We start from the raw sequence: 17,293 nt of genomic DNA, 5'->3' as shown, positions 1-17,293 counted from the left end.
ATCTGAATTTTCATGCTTATCAGTTAATATCTTGACCCTCCTCCACGAAAATAACTGTTTACTTGGCCGTTTTCATACGTCGTGAAGGCTGAAATTTCAATTCAGTGGAGCCAAAACATAATCCATCCTGTAGATTTAAGTATCTGTCCAGAGTCACCTCCTTGTTATCAGAGGCCCTTAATCCACATTCCTTTGTAAGAAAATATGAAATAACGTAACACTATTTTTGCAGGCAAAAAAAAAAAAAAAAAATCAATGTGGGGGGGTGACAAGAAATTTTCCGCACCAGGTACCACCTGACCTTCCTATGCCCCTGGTTCCACCTCGCCCAAAGAGCAAGACAAGGGTGATAAGGAGCCTGCGCTGGCACCCCGTGATATGCTGCCCAAGAAGGAGAGGCAGTGGGCGAGCAACCACCTCCACTGCCCTTCTGCGACCCCTTCCTCTGCCTCCACCCCCAGCAGAACCATCTCCCAGAGGCTGGGTGGGTGTGGGAAACAAGGACCCCACCACCGTCTCCAAATATGCTGCCACAGGTGGTGGAGGCAAGCGAGAGAGGCGGGTGTGGACTCAGGGACCAGAAGCCGCGATGAAGACGGCAAGGGCAGAGGGGCAATCATCCGAACAACCAGGCAGCCCTCTGGGGCAGCAGCAGTGGCAGTCGGAGCTCTGGCGTGGAACATGGCACAGATGGGGACTTCAAATATTGTTTGCACCCCCTTTTTTTGTATCACAAATTTGGCATAAAACCTGCAATGATTATGCTGCGAATTACGGTATGGTGTCAGAGAATGATGAAGCCATTCTTAGTGTTGGTTAGTTCAGGGGTTCAATTTTACTCTCAACCTGATACATGTCAAAGGCAACTATCCCTAAAAGCTCATAGCTTTAAATACAAAGGAAGTGTCTAGATGTAGTGGGGTGGTGAAGAACCCCATCCTGGTAGACTGTGTGATTTCATTTTCTCTTTTTTTGATCTATACATTTCCACATCAATTTGAATTACTGCTGCTGCTGCTACTACTACTACTACTACTATTTAAAAATGCTCATGAAAATCCACCAGCATTTTGGGGCACATTTTTCTGAATGCACACATTTTTGCATGCAATTTTCCCCAGTCTAATGCTTTTTTTTTTTTAAAAAAATGTCACTTTCACTAATCTATGCATTTTTATACATGATCACCTCTGATATTCTCATTAGTGTACATGTTGCTTGGCTGTACTGCAAAATTCAGAGAAGGGTGAACTTGGAAGTTCAGCCGTCCTTCAGCTTCCAAATCATTCTGGGGACTGTGAATTAGGTAAGCTTGCAATAAACATCAAACCAAACAAATTCTGTCTCCCCAATCTCTAATCCAGGTCAGCAACCTTTTTCAGCCGTGGACTAGTCCACCGTCCCTCAGACCATGTGGTGGGCCAGACTATATTTTGAAAGGGAAAAAAATGAACGAATTCCTATGCCCCACAAATAACCCAGAGATGCATTTTAAATAAAAGTACACATTCTACTCATGTAAAAACATGCCGATTCCTGGACCATCCGCAGGCTGGATTTAGAAGGCAATTGGGCTGGATCCGGCCCCCGGGCCTTAGGTTGCCTACCCCTGCCCTAATCATTCCCCATGCCTCCACGCTCGCCCAGAGACCAACATTTATGCTTGCCTTTTTCCGGTTTTGAAGATATCATTCGCTAGCTTGGAATGTCGGGCTCAGATTATAAACACCTGGCTGCCTCTGTGAACAGCTCCACCTTGGAGGGTGTGCTAGAGGCGTGGAAGAAACTTTGCTTTTTAAAAGAAGCTCCTCAAAATTAAATGTTCTGCTGCTTTCAGGCCTCTTGATTGCCCAACTAGGCTCAAACGCTGAACTTTAGAACTGGCAATGCTTACTGGCAAGACGACACCACCAACCATGTGTTAATGCTGATGGATGCACTTCCTTGGTGTGCCAGGAGCCTTTCGCTCGCCTCAAACCTTCCCCCGTGCACCCAAGGCGTATGATCATCAGCACTCTCTGGCTTCTTCTGTCATGTCCAATTGCTTAACCAGCACCGCTTCGTAGTCGGGATGCTTTGCTTTGAGACTGCTTCAGCTGATTTAGCACGATGCTCTGCTGTCCACCGACAACTCCCTCCCCGCCCGGATCCTGAGGCTTGGCCAGCCCTCAGAGACCAGGGCCCCTCCAATGTTTTAATAACATTTTGCTCTGCTGGTCTAATTAACTCCGTCACTGTATCTGCAGTCAGATAAAATGCTCATTTCACACCACATTAATTTTTATCAGCTGAACATTAAGCAGCACAAAGCTATCTATGCTTGGTTTAATTTACATACTGACGGAAGCTACAAAGCATTACGGCAACTGACTGCAAAGCAAATCAGTCGAAATGGCACCAAATATGGCAAAGGAAGGAAGGAAGGAAGGATAAAAGAAAGGAAGAAAAACAAGGAGTAAGGAATCAACAGATGTTGACGGCTGCAGCACAGCCTATGTCAGACGTTGGGAAACCTACAGCACCTGTTTAGCTAGAGATGGCAGAGAAAGAATAAATACAGCAGTGAGTCCTCTATCATACCAGCTCCAGCTTACTTAAAACTTCTGTGTATCCCCAGTCTTAAGGCTTGATCTTTCAACTCCAGATTTCTGGCAATTTAGCAAGATTTTCATAGGAAGGAATCCCAAAGGTCATCTATTCCAACCCCCTGCAATGCAGAAATCACTGCTAAAGAATCCCTGACAGATGGACACCCAAGCTCTGTTTTAAAATCACCAATGACAGTCGGTGCACCACCTTCTGAGGGAGTCTGTTCCACTGTTGGACACTGTTGAACTTTATTACCATCAGGAAGTTTAGTTGGAATCTCCTTTCTCATCATTTGTATCCACTGGTTCAAGTTCTCCCCTCCAAAGCAGCAGAAAATAAGCTTGCTCCATCCTCCAGGTCCAGCCCTTCATTTTGGACGCAAGTTCTTTGCTTCAGAGGGAAGGGTTGTGGTTAGATGATCACTGGCGCAGGGAGGAGCCTGGTGGTGCTGGACTGTCAGCAGAACCTGATGGAATGACCCGGCCTCCCATCTCTTCCTTGAGAAATCTCCCTGGGCACTATGGCAGGCTCTGCCAACCTATTTCCCTCCGTATGTTTTTGGGCAGCCATGGGGCTGACAAGAATTGTAGTCTGAAATATCTAGAGGGCACCAGGTACACCATTTCCCTCTTGTGCATTGCACTTTTCCACCATCATGGAAATCCAGGCAGCATATATTCCTGGGCTGTTCTCTTTCCAGGCACTGGGCAGACCCTTTTTGGTTCAGCAAGGGGGCTGCAGCCGGTGTGCTCAGACTATACCGTGGTTATGCTCTAGAGCAGTGGCTCCCCATCTTTCCTTCAGGCTCCTGACACCTTGGTTCCAAACTTATATATTGCCCCTACCCTATAAAAAGCGTTATTCAGAATAGCAGTCTGCACAATCCACTAAGGAAGGTAACAACATAATGAAATTTAAAACAGTAATAATTAAATGCAACAAACAATTAATTTGTTCGAAATCCAGTTAAAAAACTATTTAATTTAATTAAGTCAACAGAATGGATGAACTTGATCCAGTGATACCAGTTTTTCAAAGTCTGATGGTCATTTACACCTTCAGTGCCCGCTGCCTGCCTTGCTTGCCTCTTAGCACCCTCCTAGGTAATCCCACCCCCTCCAGGGTTTGGTACCACCAACTATGGGAACCACTGCTCCAAAGCAGCATTCATCAACCTGGTGCCCTCAATATATATTGGATTGCAACTCCCAGACTGGCTGGGACCTCCAAGCCACAGTTCCAGCGAAACATGTCTGCCTTAACAGATATGTGTATCTGAAGAAGTGTGCATGCACACGAAAGCTCATACCAAGAACTAACTTAGTTGGTCTTTAAGGTGCTACTGGAAGGAATTTTTTTATTATGTCTGCCTTAAGTCTCCTTGGTTTCAGCAGTACTGATGACTGGGAAAATACAATGTCCCAGTTTTAAAAAGCACTGCCTGATGTTCTGACCCCACCACTTCTGCCATGACAACCAAGTCACAGCTGTGTATCTATTGCGCAAGTAAACTTGGATTAGTTTGGAAGAACCTGGCCTTTGCCTGTATTGCTAAACACTCTCCTCCCCCTTTTTGAGGAGTTGCTTTTGCTTCCAGTTCCCTGGCCACTGCTGAACATTCAGCTTTTCCTCTCCGGCACGAGTGTTTTGCTCCGCAAAGTGCAAGAGGTCACCAGCACTGCAACTCCCTTGTAAGCAAGAAAGCACAACAAAGGCCTTCAGGGGAGGTTGGAGGAAAGAGCACAGCTGCATTGTTAATATGCAGCGCATAATGACATCCAAAGTGGATCCTGGAATGTTTTAGATTTTCTTCCCTCCAAGAGGGCTGAGAAAGAGACGGGCTTCCACCCTAGCCAAAAATGCCTTTTGCTCACTGCCTCTTCCTTCCCACTAAAATAGCTCCTGGTGCTCTCATAGTTAACATGATCGGTGACATTTGGAAATCACACAACCAGCCCCCATTGGTTCTCACACTCCCTCACTCAGTCGCTCTAAATTCACTTAAGTCAAGACCCTCACAGGGCATCTTGGTCAAATCCTCCCCAGGCCCTCCAGGATGCTTATCACTTTCCCCAGAGATTAAGGAGGACAATGATTGGGCTTTTGTTCGCTTCTGAAGAGCCGGACAGGTCTGCTCTTTCATGCCTTCCTTTCTGTGCACCTTGAAATGCAGGTGGGGATGGTGTGTGTGTGTGTGTGTGTGTGTGTGTGTGTGTGTGTGTGTGTTAGGAGGGAAGGAAGAGAAGTGAGACACTTCCAGCTTCAGTGCATCCTCTGAACAGTGCAGAGAGTTCATTATAAAGGCTGAGCAGTCGCTGAGCGTAACTCTATTTGGAAACAAATCAATTTAAAATGTCATATTAATTATTTATGAATGCCGACATCAGCGAGGATTCATCTCAAAAATGCGGCTGTGCGCTGCCCATCGGCACCTCCCTAATGAACGTGGCAAGGCAATGGCCAGGTGCAATTATTGGCTCATTCCATGAGTCAAGTTCCTTCTCCTCTCTTTGCTCCCAGACATCACCAAGGGCTCCCAAATATCTTTTGGCGACCTACATTTACCCTTATTTAGTAAGTTCAGGCGTGGGGGACCTTTACTCCCTCCTTATCGCTGTCAAGTCCCAGAGCTGTCCCTACCAAGTGTTCAAAACTCCCATTGTTCTAGGCACATTTTGCGACAGGGAATTTCATTAGCGTGAGCAGCTTCTAAGCTCTGGGCTCAGTACTGCGCCTAAGATTTCAGATTAAAATTGCCAGGTGGAAGGAAAGGAGGAACTTTTTCTGCCTCCCCACTTCCAGCTTCTCTCTGAAGACTGGAAAAAGACCACCTTAAGAATATTAAGAGGGTGGGCAGGAGAAGGACTAGACCATGCGAAAAATGAACATAATATTTTAGCTGAACATTCATTTTCAGCTTTGTATTCTTGTTATAAAAAAGCGCGCCTAGACATTCTGTTGTCACACCCATAACCTAGGTTTACGTGCCACTTAGCTCCTAGCTTTCATATCTCAGTTTCTAACACTGGTCTCTACCATAACACTAGAATTCATGAACATCAAAGGAACTTGAATGTTGGAAGATTCAGGACAGACAAAAGAAAGGACTTCTTCACGCAGCACATTGTTAAACTATGGAACTTGTTTCCACAGGAGGTAGTGATGGCCACCAACATGGATGGCTTTAAAAGAGTATTGGACACATTCCTGGAAAGGCTATTGATGGCTACTAGCCTTGACGACTATGCTCTGGCTCCACAGTCAGAGGCAGAGGCTTCTGGCTGCCTGACACTGGAGACCACAGGAGCGGAGAGAGACTCTTGAGCACATGTCCCGCTTGCTGGTTTTCCACAGGCATCTGGTTGGCCATTGTGAGAACAGGCTGCTGGACTAGATGGCAACTGGCCTGATCCAGCGGACTCTTCTAATATTTTTATGTTCTTTAGGCAGAGTAAGGCAGGTGCCATGGGGCAGGAGCAGTCCCCCACCATCCTCCTTGGGTCCCCTAAGCTACCACACTGCCCTCAGGTATGGTGGAAGATACTCTCCCATCACTATGGCTACAGTCTGGTTGGAGCCTGCCTTTTCCCTTGCCACCCTTAAATATGGTTCTTGCTTGTGTTCCAGGGTGAAACCCACCAACGCTGAGCTCAGTAAATTCCTCTGCTAGAGATTCACAGGCAATTTCCCCTCTGCCACATTCCCAGCCTTTTTCTGAGCGCTGGGTTCTTCCGCCAGTCGTGTCACTTGACTTCTGACTTTTGATGACCAAGATGGAGAGTTGACTGCCAGGCGGCCGTCGGGAAGAAAACATCACATGGTTGCAAGAGAGCAACGATCAGGCTTGACAGGTGGGATGCTGCTCCTGTTCTTCTTCTAGATGCCTTTTTGACAGCAGCAAAATGGTTTCCCTGCTTTCCATCTCCAGAAATATGACAGGGGCTCCGTTTGCAGGAAGAGACAGGCTAAGCTCCTCTCCCCCCACCCTCTCTGCTTTGGTCTACTACAGGCTTCAAATCTTAAACTGGCTGAAGCTTTGAGGAAAGGGGTAAGACATGTCCTTGCAGGCTTTTGCAGGGCTGGCAGGTAAAAGTTCGGTCAGTACTGGCAACAACGTAGAGTCCTTCAAAGCCTGTTGGAAGCAGGCTGGTTATGTGGGTACAGGACAGGCTGCGTGGCTCACACAGCTTTGTCCTCCAATAGAAGGGTTGCCTCATTCTGCCAAATGATAAGGCCTGACTTGGGCTTTTGCAATCAGTAACTATTAGCTAGCCCCATATTCACATATATTTGGGGTGCCCTTTCTTCCCTCAAAATTTCAATTATTTTGCTAATTTTGATCCTGGTTTCTGAAAACCTAGATAGCTCATAATAACAGGTCACTGAAAGCAGAACTGAAATTGATGTGCCTCTCAAAATTCTCCTCTGCAAGGATTATTATTATTCTCCAAAATTCTCTGATGAGGCAAATATTTGTTGGATATGTGATATTTAGCCTTCACATTGACATCTGATGTGCTTGCAGACATGGCTGGAATTTGACCTTATATGACGGCTGACATGCAATACACGATTGAATTGATTTTATATTATTCCATCCATTCATTTAAGCAGTCAGGAAACCAACCAATTTCTATTTTTGATTTCCTAACCTCAGCACTGGCATCAAATGTTTGACTTCAAAATCTGAATTGCAAAATGTGTCTAATTTTGAATTTACTTGAAACTGTACTATTGGCCTAAGAGAAGTCCTGCCTCAAGAATTCACTTTGTGAAAGAGTTGCAGAGGCGGGGGTTGTTCAAGCAGACTTCAACATCATTAATTCATATGTCAAATCTTAATATAACAAATGCACCAATATTTGTTTATTGTGCTTTTATTTCACCATTACTTCAAGGAGCTTAAGGAAGGATATGAGGCTCCCCTTGCAACAACCTCGTGTGGGAGATTAGAATAAGATGGTGAGACAACCCCCCCTCCTGTTACATATTACGGAGAAAAGTGACTTCATTTTATGCCCCTCACAAAAGGTCCTAGGACCTATTTGTCTGTAATTTGGGCAGCTTAATCCATTCTGAAGGGCTCTTGTGCCTATAAATTTCATCGACTTTGGCTGAAGGGTAGAAGGAATTATGTCCATTTTTATATTTCCCGTTATAGTGAATAGAGAGCACCAGAGCTTCATTTTATACACAGTAGCTGGGAACCTGGTGCACAGATTGAATGAGCGAGAGCACAGAATGACTCAGAAACAGGTCAGAAATGCTCAAAAATGGACAAATCCAAGACAAATATTAAATATTAACAAATCTTAGCCAAACATTTCTGCTTTCACTTTCTTCAGTTGTATACACTCATATATGGATGTACACAAATCCTGTATCTACTCCCCATTCTAAAATTTAGGTTGCAATCCTATGTATATTTATTTGTGACTAAGCTCCACTGTACACAGTGGGACTTCTGAGTCACTATGCACGAGATTGTGGTAGATCTCTGGATGATTCCCAACAATGGTTTCTGACTTCCACTTGTTTAACAGCAGCAGCAACAGAAGGTCTCTCCCCCCGCCCCGCCCCGCTCCTAAATCAGGGTGGCTCATGGGATGCATTTGGCCAGTGGCTCCTCCCCTTGAGCTGCCATTTTGTACCTGGATCCAATTGGTGGACCTTGGGGCTCTAGCAAAAAAAGAGAGAGAAAGGGAAGGAAGGAAGGAAGGAAGGAAGGAAGGAAGGAAGGAAGGAAGGAAGGAAGGAAGGAAGGAAGGTATTGGAAGTCTGAAGGAAAGGAGGTTCAGTCTTAAAGGATGATAACTCATGTAACTCATATGGGGGAAAACAAATTCAAAAAGGACATCCAAAGGGCACAGCACAAACTATACCGTAACGCTAGAGGAGCTGTCCTGGGGGACATGTGGGGGGAGGGAGGGGCAGCTTGGGGCACGTGGGACTCAAAAGTTCCCATGGAACCACCAGCCAGCCTTCCTCTAGGGCAGAGAAGGAAGTTATCGTCCCCGCCCCCACCCCAACAGCTCATCACAGATTCCTTTTGTATCACAACTTGTTTTAAAACCGTGAAATTAGTTCTGGCAGAGTGTGCAAAGAAACACCCCAGAGATGAGACTGAATGAGTTATGTAAGGTTTCCACACATCGCACATTTAATTGTTAACCCTTCATGAGCTTAAGTTGGAGAATAAATATGCAAATATTCGGGGGTGGGGCAGAACAGGCAGAGCCACATGTTATAGTTGCTACAGGAAACACCAGGGTGCCATCCATCTGAAGTGGCCCACCTGAGCCAGTAGTGCCTACTCTGATTGGCCACAGCTCTCCAGGGTCTCCGGCAGAAAACCATATTTCCCAGCACCTTCTTCACTAGAGACACTGCCAGGGATTGAACCCAGGGTCTTCTGCAGGCAAAGCAGCTGCTCTGTGCTTGAACTCTGGGCCTTCCCACCTGGCTTAACATGTTACATAAGAACCGAAGGAGACCCCTGCTGGATCAGGGCTTATCTAGTCCAGCATCCTGACCAGATGCCTGTGGGAAACTGCAAGCAGGACTCGGGCACAAGGGCACGCCCCTCCTAGGGCTTCCAGAAACTGGCATTCAGAAGCATTGCTGGCTCTGACCATGGAGGCGTGAATTTGTCTAATCCTTCTTTAGTATCTTTTTAAATATCTTAAGCTGATGGTTAACAAGGCCTCCTGCAGGAGTGAGTTCCATAGTTCAACTATGTGCTGCATGAAGAAGTCCTTTCTTTTATACGTCTTCAGTCTTCCACCATTCATCTGGGCTGGATGTCCACAAGTTATAGTGCAATACGAGATGGGGAAAACCCTTTCTCTATCCACTTTCTCCATGCTAGGCATAATTTCATAAAGTTTCATCAGGTTACCTCTTACTGGCCTTTTCTGTAAAATCTCAAATGCTGCAATCTTTCCTCATAGGCGAGTAACTCCGTCCCCTCAATCACTTGCTTGCCCATCACGGAACCTCTTCCAACTCATCATTTTTGAGGTGAGCTGAGCACAAAGGCTACGTCTTGTGTCAAAAGAATTGCACTGACCAGTGATCAAATTTAAATAACTAAGCAAATGATGAATCAACTAATACTCATTAACCAACTAAGATTTGTTGTATCAGGTGACAGCCAAAGTCAAAGTTGTTTATTATCTGATCTTCATCATCCATGGGGCCTTTCCCCCTGATCTTTGTCCCAGCTCAGTGGCAAAACATCTACCTTGCATGGAAAAAGTTTAATTCCTGGCATTTCAAGGTAAGGCTGAAATGTCCCCTGCCTAAAATCCCGGACAACTGTTCCCAGTCTGTGTAGGGAATACTGGGCTAGATGGACCAATGGTCTGACTCATTGTGTGGCTGTTTTCTATGTTCTAGACTCTTGATCACAATCTGGAGTCAGAGACAATGTGCATCCTCATATGGTTCTTTCCCCTGTGGTTCTTTCCCTTTGGTTGATCTGTGGCAGGAATGGGGCAATCTATGCCCCACTGAAATGTTTCAGGATTCTAACTGCCATCAACCCCAATGAGGGACCAGGGGAATTGGAGTCCAATAGCTTTTGGGGAAAAACAGGTTCCCCATCACTGATCTACTGGATAATTGGAACAGAAACAGCTGTCTTACACTGGGGCAGCCTATTTGTCCACCACATGGTCCACTTTGCTCTGACTGGCAACAGTTCTCCAGGGTCTCAGACAAAGAGGGATGCCTTATCCTCACCTGCTGTTTGAGCCTTCTAGCTGGATAAAACCTGAGACCGTCTGCATGCAAAGCAGATGTTCCCCACTTAGCTATGGTCCTGCTGTCTACTTTCTACTTATGGCAAATGCTGGAAATCCTCAAATCACCTTCCCAAATGTACTGCTCACTGTGACCCCTTCTGTCTCCCCATTTCCCCTTTTCAATCACAGCCATGATGCAGCATCTGACATCAGCTAAAGCAATGCACAGATGTGACTGGTTCTGTGGAAGAGGCCTTTGCTGTTGGGTGCGCTGCCCGCTGCCCTCGCCCTAAGTTTGAAAGTGATTCACACACAGAGGGTTAGCCCAACCCAATGGGATAATCTGTTCCATGGGTGTGCCATGGGCCTGGGAATAATGATGCGCCATCTTCCCAAATAATGTTAAATACTGTTACAAGAGTTGAATGCCTCCTCCTCTCTCTGCTGGAGAGGGTTGCAGGCACTCACCCAGGGTCTGTGGTCCTTTGGAGAATTGAAACACGGCCTATTTACACCTTCAGTCTACAAAGAGGGAGTCCAGATCTGGCAGTATGGCCATTTGAAGAGGGGCTTGTATCCTTCAGCAGTGCAACCCTGGAGTCCAAGGCATCTCTTCCTGTCAGCCCTGCAGCCAGCCTGCCCAACATGGATTCCAAACCTTCTTCTTCCCAGCAACCCTTGCTCAAAACTCTCTTCCTATGCCTCACACCCAGTTACCCTGGCAACCTCTCAAACCCCCAGTCTCTGTTCACATCTCAGTGTAAGGGAGATGTTCTCTTGCATTGCCAATGGCCCTTGATGACCCTGTATTGTTTCTTAATGGCCCCAGCTTGGCCAGGACGTTTTTGCATAGGTTAGCCCAGGAATTTCTCAGCAGCTTGTATTTATCCCTTCACATCCCCAATCATCAAAATCCCAGCATTTATTAATTTCTAGGTTTTTGCCATGCCCCCCACCCCGCCCATCTATAACAATTCTTAACTGAAACAAACCCTTTAGCCGGTCTGGAAAGAAAGTTTCTGTTGATGGGGGAATGGAAAGGGCATTTAATTTCTAAAGCATAAAGTGAAAAGAGTTAAGCATTTTGTCTGGATCACAGAACCATGAGTACTGGCATCCTTCAAGATGCTGAGAGAAATCTTGGGGAGCATGTCTCAGATTGAATGCTCCTTCACTCATTGGCATAGCGTGGGGGGACCGTAGCCCCAGGGACATGTTTTTGAGGGGGTGCAACCAGGCTTTCCCATGATGCGCTCCTTCATTAAGGGAAGCTGCGCCCAGGCCCAGGCTTTGGTGTGGTAGCGGCAGCGGCAGTGGCAGCGGCAGCGGCAGAAGCAGCTCCTTCTCCTTAGGGCCAACCTTAGGCTGGCCAAGAGGTAGGGGGAGGGCACAGATCCCAACTGGCCACAGCTCCTCTGCTGGATCAGGCCTGACCTGGGGATGGAAGTGGCGGGGAGGAGAAGCAGCAATGGCTGTTTTGGTGCCCCTCTCCTCTGTTGGGATCTGGCACATGAGTGTCCCCTCCCCACGTGCCCTGCTCACCCCTGGTGCACACACTCAATGCCCCGGGTGGCGATAAGAGACGCTACAGCCCTGCCTTCATTGGCACCTTAGAAGCAAAGGGCAGAGCCTTTGCAACTTTCAGGGGAACGTCTTTTAAAATTTCCTGTTTATACCAGGGACAGAGCAGAATTCTGAGCAGTCCACACCTTTAAAGCGAAATGATCAGGGTTACAGTTGCCAGACTTATACAGTGACAGAAATGCAGTCATCAATCAGATTCCACGCCTATCCAAATTGTGTGGTGTTATTTTGCTTCAGTGCATATTTTAGGGGGAAATGCCTGGGGAAAAGGAGACAAAGCTGCTTGTTTTAGAAGAAAAACACGTACAAAATGCCTATTTTTAATCTGTGTGGGTTTATTGTTGCTTGTTTTTTAAAAAAATAGTTTTTATTAAAGATTTTCTTGTGCTACAAAACAAACAAATAAACAGGGGGAAGTACATCTATTGTCTCCACTTTCAATTGTCTTCCAGGTGCTGTCTTCCAAGTGCAAAGATACAAGATGTGGAAGAGAAGTTGCCAAGTCTTACAAATCCCACTGACCACTACCCCCTCCTTCTGATTCATGTGGGTACAAATAATACTGCCATTGAAAGCCTTCAACCTATAGCAAGGGACTGTGAGACCCTGGGCAGGAAGTTGAAGAGACTTTCTGTTGAAGGTTGTGGCCCAGGAAGAGATAAGAAAATACTGGAGGTATTAGATGAAGGCATTGAGAGGATGCTCATCAAATTTGCAGATGACACCAAACTGGGATGGGTAGCTAATGCCGTAGAAGACATAATTGGAACCTTAACAGATTGGAGAACTGGGTGCAAGCTAACAAAATGAAGTCAACAATGTGATGCAGCAGCAAAAAAAACTAATGCTATTCTAGGCTGCATCAACAGAAGTAGAGTGTCCAGATCAAGGGAAGTAATAGTACTTGGTAATAGTATTGCCTTGGTCAGACCACACCTGGAATACTGTGTCCAGTTCTGGGCTCCACAATTTAGGAAGGATGTTGACAAGCTGGATTGTGTGCAGAAGAGGGCAACCAAGATGATCAAGGGTCTAGAAGCCAAGTCTTATGGGGAATGGTTGAAAGAACTGGGTATGTTTAGCCTGGAAGAGAGGAGACTAAGAAGAGATATCTTCAGCGCCACCTTCAGATATTTCAAGGGCTCTCACATGGAAGATGGAGCAAGCTTGTTTTCTCCTGCTCTGGAGAGTAGGACTTCAATGGCTTCAAGTTACAAGAAAGGAGATTCTGACTAAACATCAGGAACAACTTTCTCATAGTAAGAGCTGTTCATGAACGGTCTCCCTTGGGAGGTTGTGGACTCTCCTTCCATGGAGGTTTTTAAGCAGAGTTTGGATGGCCACCTGTCATGGATGCTCCTGGGGGTCCCTTCCAATTCTATGATTCTATGAATTCATGAAGTCTTTTTCACAGTTTGTTTACATTTAGTGAGAGGCACATTTGTCATAGACATATTGTGGTTGGGGAGAAGGAGGGAGATGGTCGTATTGTTCTTTTGTTCTGTTGCATAGTGTTAGTGTAGGGATTTGTGTCAGCATCACATGGGTAGGTGTTTTGTTTATATAGTTATTTATTTTTATTGGCACTGTGAAAGATTAGGAGGACTAGATCTTGGTTGGTTGTGTTCAGCTTGTTTGTCTGGCTTGTTTGTTATGTTTTAATTGAGGGAGGGGAGATGTGTCTGGGAGAAGAGGAGCTGAGAAGAGCAGGGGCCCCAATCACAGTGGTTTTAGGGTAGAGGGAGACATGAATTGAGAGCGGGGCCAAGCCAGGTAAGGGCCACATAGTACAGACAGTTAGTGACTATGTCATGCGCCAGCTCCAGCTCCAACCTGGGCAATTGCGGCTGTTTCATCAGCCAGCCCTCGGCTGTAAGGCTGCTTTTGCTGAATCCAAGGTAAGCTCTGAATAAACCTCCCTCATCCAAGTGCCTCCACATCTGTGGAATTATTTCCCCAGGGAGGCTTACCTGGCACCTTCATTGCATATCTTTATGCTCCAGGCAAAAACATTCCTCTTCTCCCAGGCTTTGGCTGGTTAAATAATCGATGGCCTGTGATTCTTAGATTGATTGTTTGATTGATTGATTGATTGATTGATTGATTTTATTATCAGGGCTTTATTTCAACCGGGAGTTAGTTCTGGCACCTCTCAGGTGGGTGCCATTGCCATCATAAGAGAACCAGAGAGACATTCATGGTGAATTCCAGAACCTCTTTTTCTAGAAAAATAGGACTGATTGTGTTGTTGTTATTATTTAGAGGAAAGTGTGTATGAAAACATGTCCCATTTTAATATGTTTTTTTTTCTGTCTTCCAGTTTTGATAGCAAGAGCAGAAAAGGGGACAAAAGAGTTATATTTGTGTATTGTATCCTGCAGGTGTTGTCTTGGTTGATTACCATGATTAAGGTGTTGCAACTTTTGTGGGTGATTTTGTTTTATTGCATGCTGGTATTTTGTAATTGTCTTGTAATATTATATGCAAAATGGATTCTTGGATTTTGTCAAGTTGTTTTTGGCCATGTTAATTGTTAAAGGATGGCCATGTGGTTTTTCTTGAATAGCCTTCATCTGCATGAGTTGCGAACTGCCTGGAGTATTGTAATGTGAAAAGGCAGTATACTAGTGAAAAATGAAATGAAATGAGTTTAATGCAGACACAGACTGAATGGAAATAGGGTCATCTGTTCTATCTCTAGTTTATACAAGTCTTCTATTTATGCAAGCTTGGGAGAGCGGCACATTTATGACAAGAGCATGAATGATTAACTAGGAACACCTTATTTGCACCAAAGTACCCCCAAGGTAAAGCCATATTAAAACCTTTACTCAAAACAGTTACACCCAACACTAGCTTATAAAACAAAATCCATCTCATTTACCGTGTGTTCAGTTTGGAAGCTGCCACATTTGAAATCCTTTATTTGTATTGCAGGGAGCAGAAAGGCATTACCATTTATGATGACCTTCCCACCTCCTGGACTACTGTTTTTAGAAGCCCACAGAGGGGACCCATGATTTGGATAAAACTGGACAGTGTCTGGTGTGGACCATGTGAATTTCACTGACCTGTATCCCCATAATTCTAGCACTGAGGTTGTCTTCATATTTCTTCTAGAGTCCAGATGAAAGGGCCACAACTAAGTGGAGTTTGTCTGCCCAGTATTTATTTCAGTCTCTTTTCTAAAGCGTTTCATTGGATTTCTAAACTCTCAGCTGCACTAGATGGAAAAAGACCTCACCTAATCAGTGACAATTCTGTGAAGATTCTGATGATTCAAAAGGCATTTTCTGCTTAGGACTGACTGTTCTTTCTTTCTGCTGGCTGAGTTATAGGCAATAAAATATACCTTTGCAGAAGGAATCGCCCTGTGGTGTTACATAAGTCCTAAAAATGCATTGCAGTGTTTTGTTTTCACCCAACCAACCAAACAAAAAGACTGATCTTCAAGATCCGAGTCTAGAGAATTCTGAAGTAATCTGGTAAAATCACCGCAGAGAAAGTTACAAGAAGCCATTGCAAAACTCTTCACAGCTTAAAGTATTTCTGAACCCAGCTGGAACGGCGGGGCTTTGCGATAGCTGCAGTACAGGCTCCAAAATCTCCACCCCTCCTTCACGGAGCAACCTGGGAGACCATCCATGCCAAGATGTAAAAATGAAACACACACAAAGCACAACATTTGGGCTTGCGTCTGCTTTGCAGATGCTTCAAAGCCCTAATAGCATAAAGATGTTCACACAAGCTGACCTCAAACGCCCTTCCTTAAAGAACTCAGAACCATCTCTCTCCCCCTCTCCCTCTCTCTAATCTCAGGTGTGTTGCTTAGCACTCCACAAGGGCTGACAAATCCCACAAATCTTTCCTTCTCTGTGCATGTAACAAACAGCCCTGGTGACATGAGATCAACTTGCTACAGCCAACCAGTGACTCTCATGCCTGACGCAAGACAGCTGCAACATAGGGCTGCTTCTCTTTGATGCTATAAACATAGCCCTCCCCCCCTTTTTTGGTGATGGGAGAAAAGGCAAAGCTTTGCCTCCACCAGAGGCATGACTATGGCCATGATGCCTCGGAGTGGGGTAGATCTGGGGTGCCACTAACAGGGGCGGATTAAGGTTATCTTGCGCAAGCCTCACCCCAAAAATGAATTTTTCAGCTCCTTTCCATTTCAGTGGGATCTGGACTGTGGATTGAAGAGGGGCTACCAGTTGAACATGGCAACCTAGCAAGCTGCCTTAGACTGGGCCAGACACTTGGGTCCATCTAGCCCCAGATTGTCCACACTGGCAGCCAGCAGCTTTCCAGGATTTCACACAGACCTGCCTGTGTGAAATGTTAGGGATTGATCCTGAGATCTTCTCTATGAAGAGCAGCGGCTTGGCCACTGAACCACAGTCCTTCTCCTTATTTGGATCTCACTCCATCCAGAAACAAAACATCTTGAGATACCTCACACTGACCTTCTCCTCCACACCCACCACACCAACCTCTTCCGGCCCTGCATCCAGTCTCCTGCAGTGTGTTGGCATCCATATCCTCATCCCCTCCAACATTTCTCCGATGAAAATGTTGTTTAGTCGTTTAGTCGTGTCCAACTCTTCGTGACCCCCTGGACCAGAGCACGCCAGGCACTTCTGTCTTCCACTGCCTCCTGCAGTTTGGTCAGACTCATGTTTGTAGCTTCGAGAACACTGTCCAACCATCTCGTCCTCTGTCGTCCCCTTCTTCTTGTGCCCTCCATCTTTCCCAACATCAGGGTCTTTTCCAGGGAGTCTTCTCTTCTCATGAGGTGGCCAAAGTATTGGAGCCTCAGCTTCACGATCTGTCCTTCCAGTGAACACTCAGGGCTGATTTCCTTAAGAATGGATACATTTGATCTTCTTGCAGTCCATGGGACTCTCAAGAGTCTCCTCCAGCACCAGAATTCAAAAGCATCAATTCTTCGGCGATCAGCCTTCTTTATGGTCCAGCTCTCACTTCCATACATCACTACTGGGAAAACCATGGCTTTAACTATACGGACCTTTGTTGGTAAGGTGATGTCTCTGCTTTTTAAGATGCTGTCTTAAAATAGGGACATGCTATTTTAAGGGACATGCGATGAAAATAGGGACATCCTATTCCTTGTTGTTATTATTATTATGATGTTATACCCCACCCATCTGACTGGGTTGCCCCACCCACTCTGGGTGGCTTCTAACATATATAAAGACATACTAAAATATTAAACGGGACGCGGGTGGCGCTGTGGGTTAAACCACAGAGCCTAGAACTTGCCGATCAGAATACCCATAACGGGGTGAGCTCCCGTTGCTCGATCCCTGCTCCTGCCAACCTAGCAGTTTGAAAGCATGAAGTGCAAGTAGATA

At 45.7% G+C, this 17,293-nt stretch overlaps 1 protein-coding gene and 1 long non-coding RNA gene across 6 annotated transcripts in view; one reads left to right on the top strand and one right to left on the bottom strand.

Annotated features, from left to right (window-relative positions):
- The window catches only part of RORA (RAR related orphan receptor A), a gene marked incomplete at its 5' end in the record, with an annotated part of 361,111 nt that overhangs the window by 175,595 nt on the left and 168,223 nt on the right, over positions 1–17,293 (bottom strand). The gene's annotated exons all lie outside the window — the stretch shown is intronic.
- Positions 8,229–15,237, top strand: LOC310693699. Of its 2 annotated transcripts, none has more exons than XR_014519341.1 (3): positions 8,229–8,356; positions 12,371–12,464; positions 14,856–15,237. It is a non-coding gene; the product is annotated as an uncharacterized lncRNA (long non-coding RNA). The 2 variants fall into 2 exon arrangements; XR_014519342.1 differs by having other exon boundaries at positions 12,371–12,593.

The sequence above is a fragment of the Podarcis liolepis genome (genome assembly GCF_965112155.1).
Source record: "Podarcis liolepis genome assembly, chromosome: 14".
In the NCBI taxonomy this organism is placed as follows: Eukaryota; Metazoa; Chordata; class Lepidosauria; order Squamata; family Lacertidae; genus Podarcis; species Podarcis liolepis.
The sequence above is the reverse complement of the archived record's forward strand: the minus strand, read 5'-3'. Positions and strand labels throughout refer to the sequence as shown.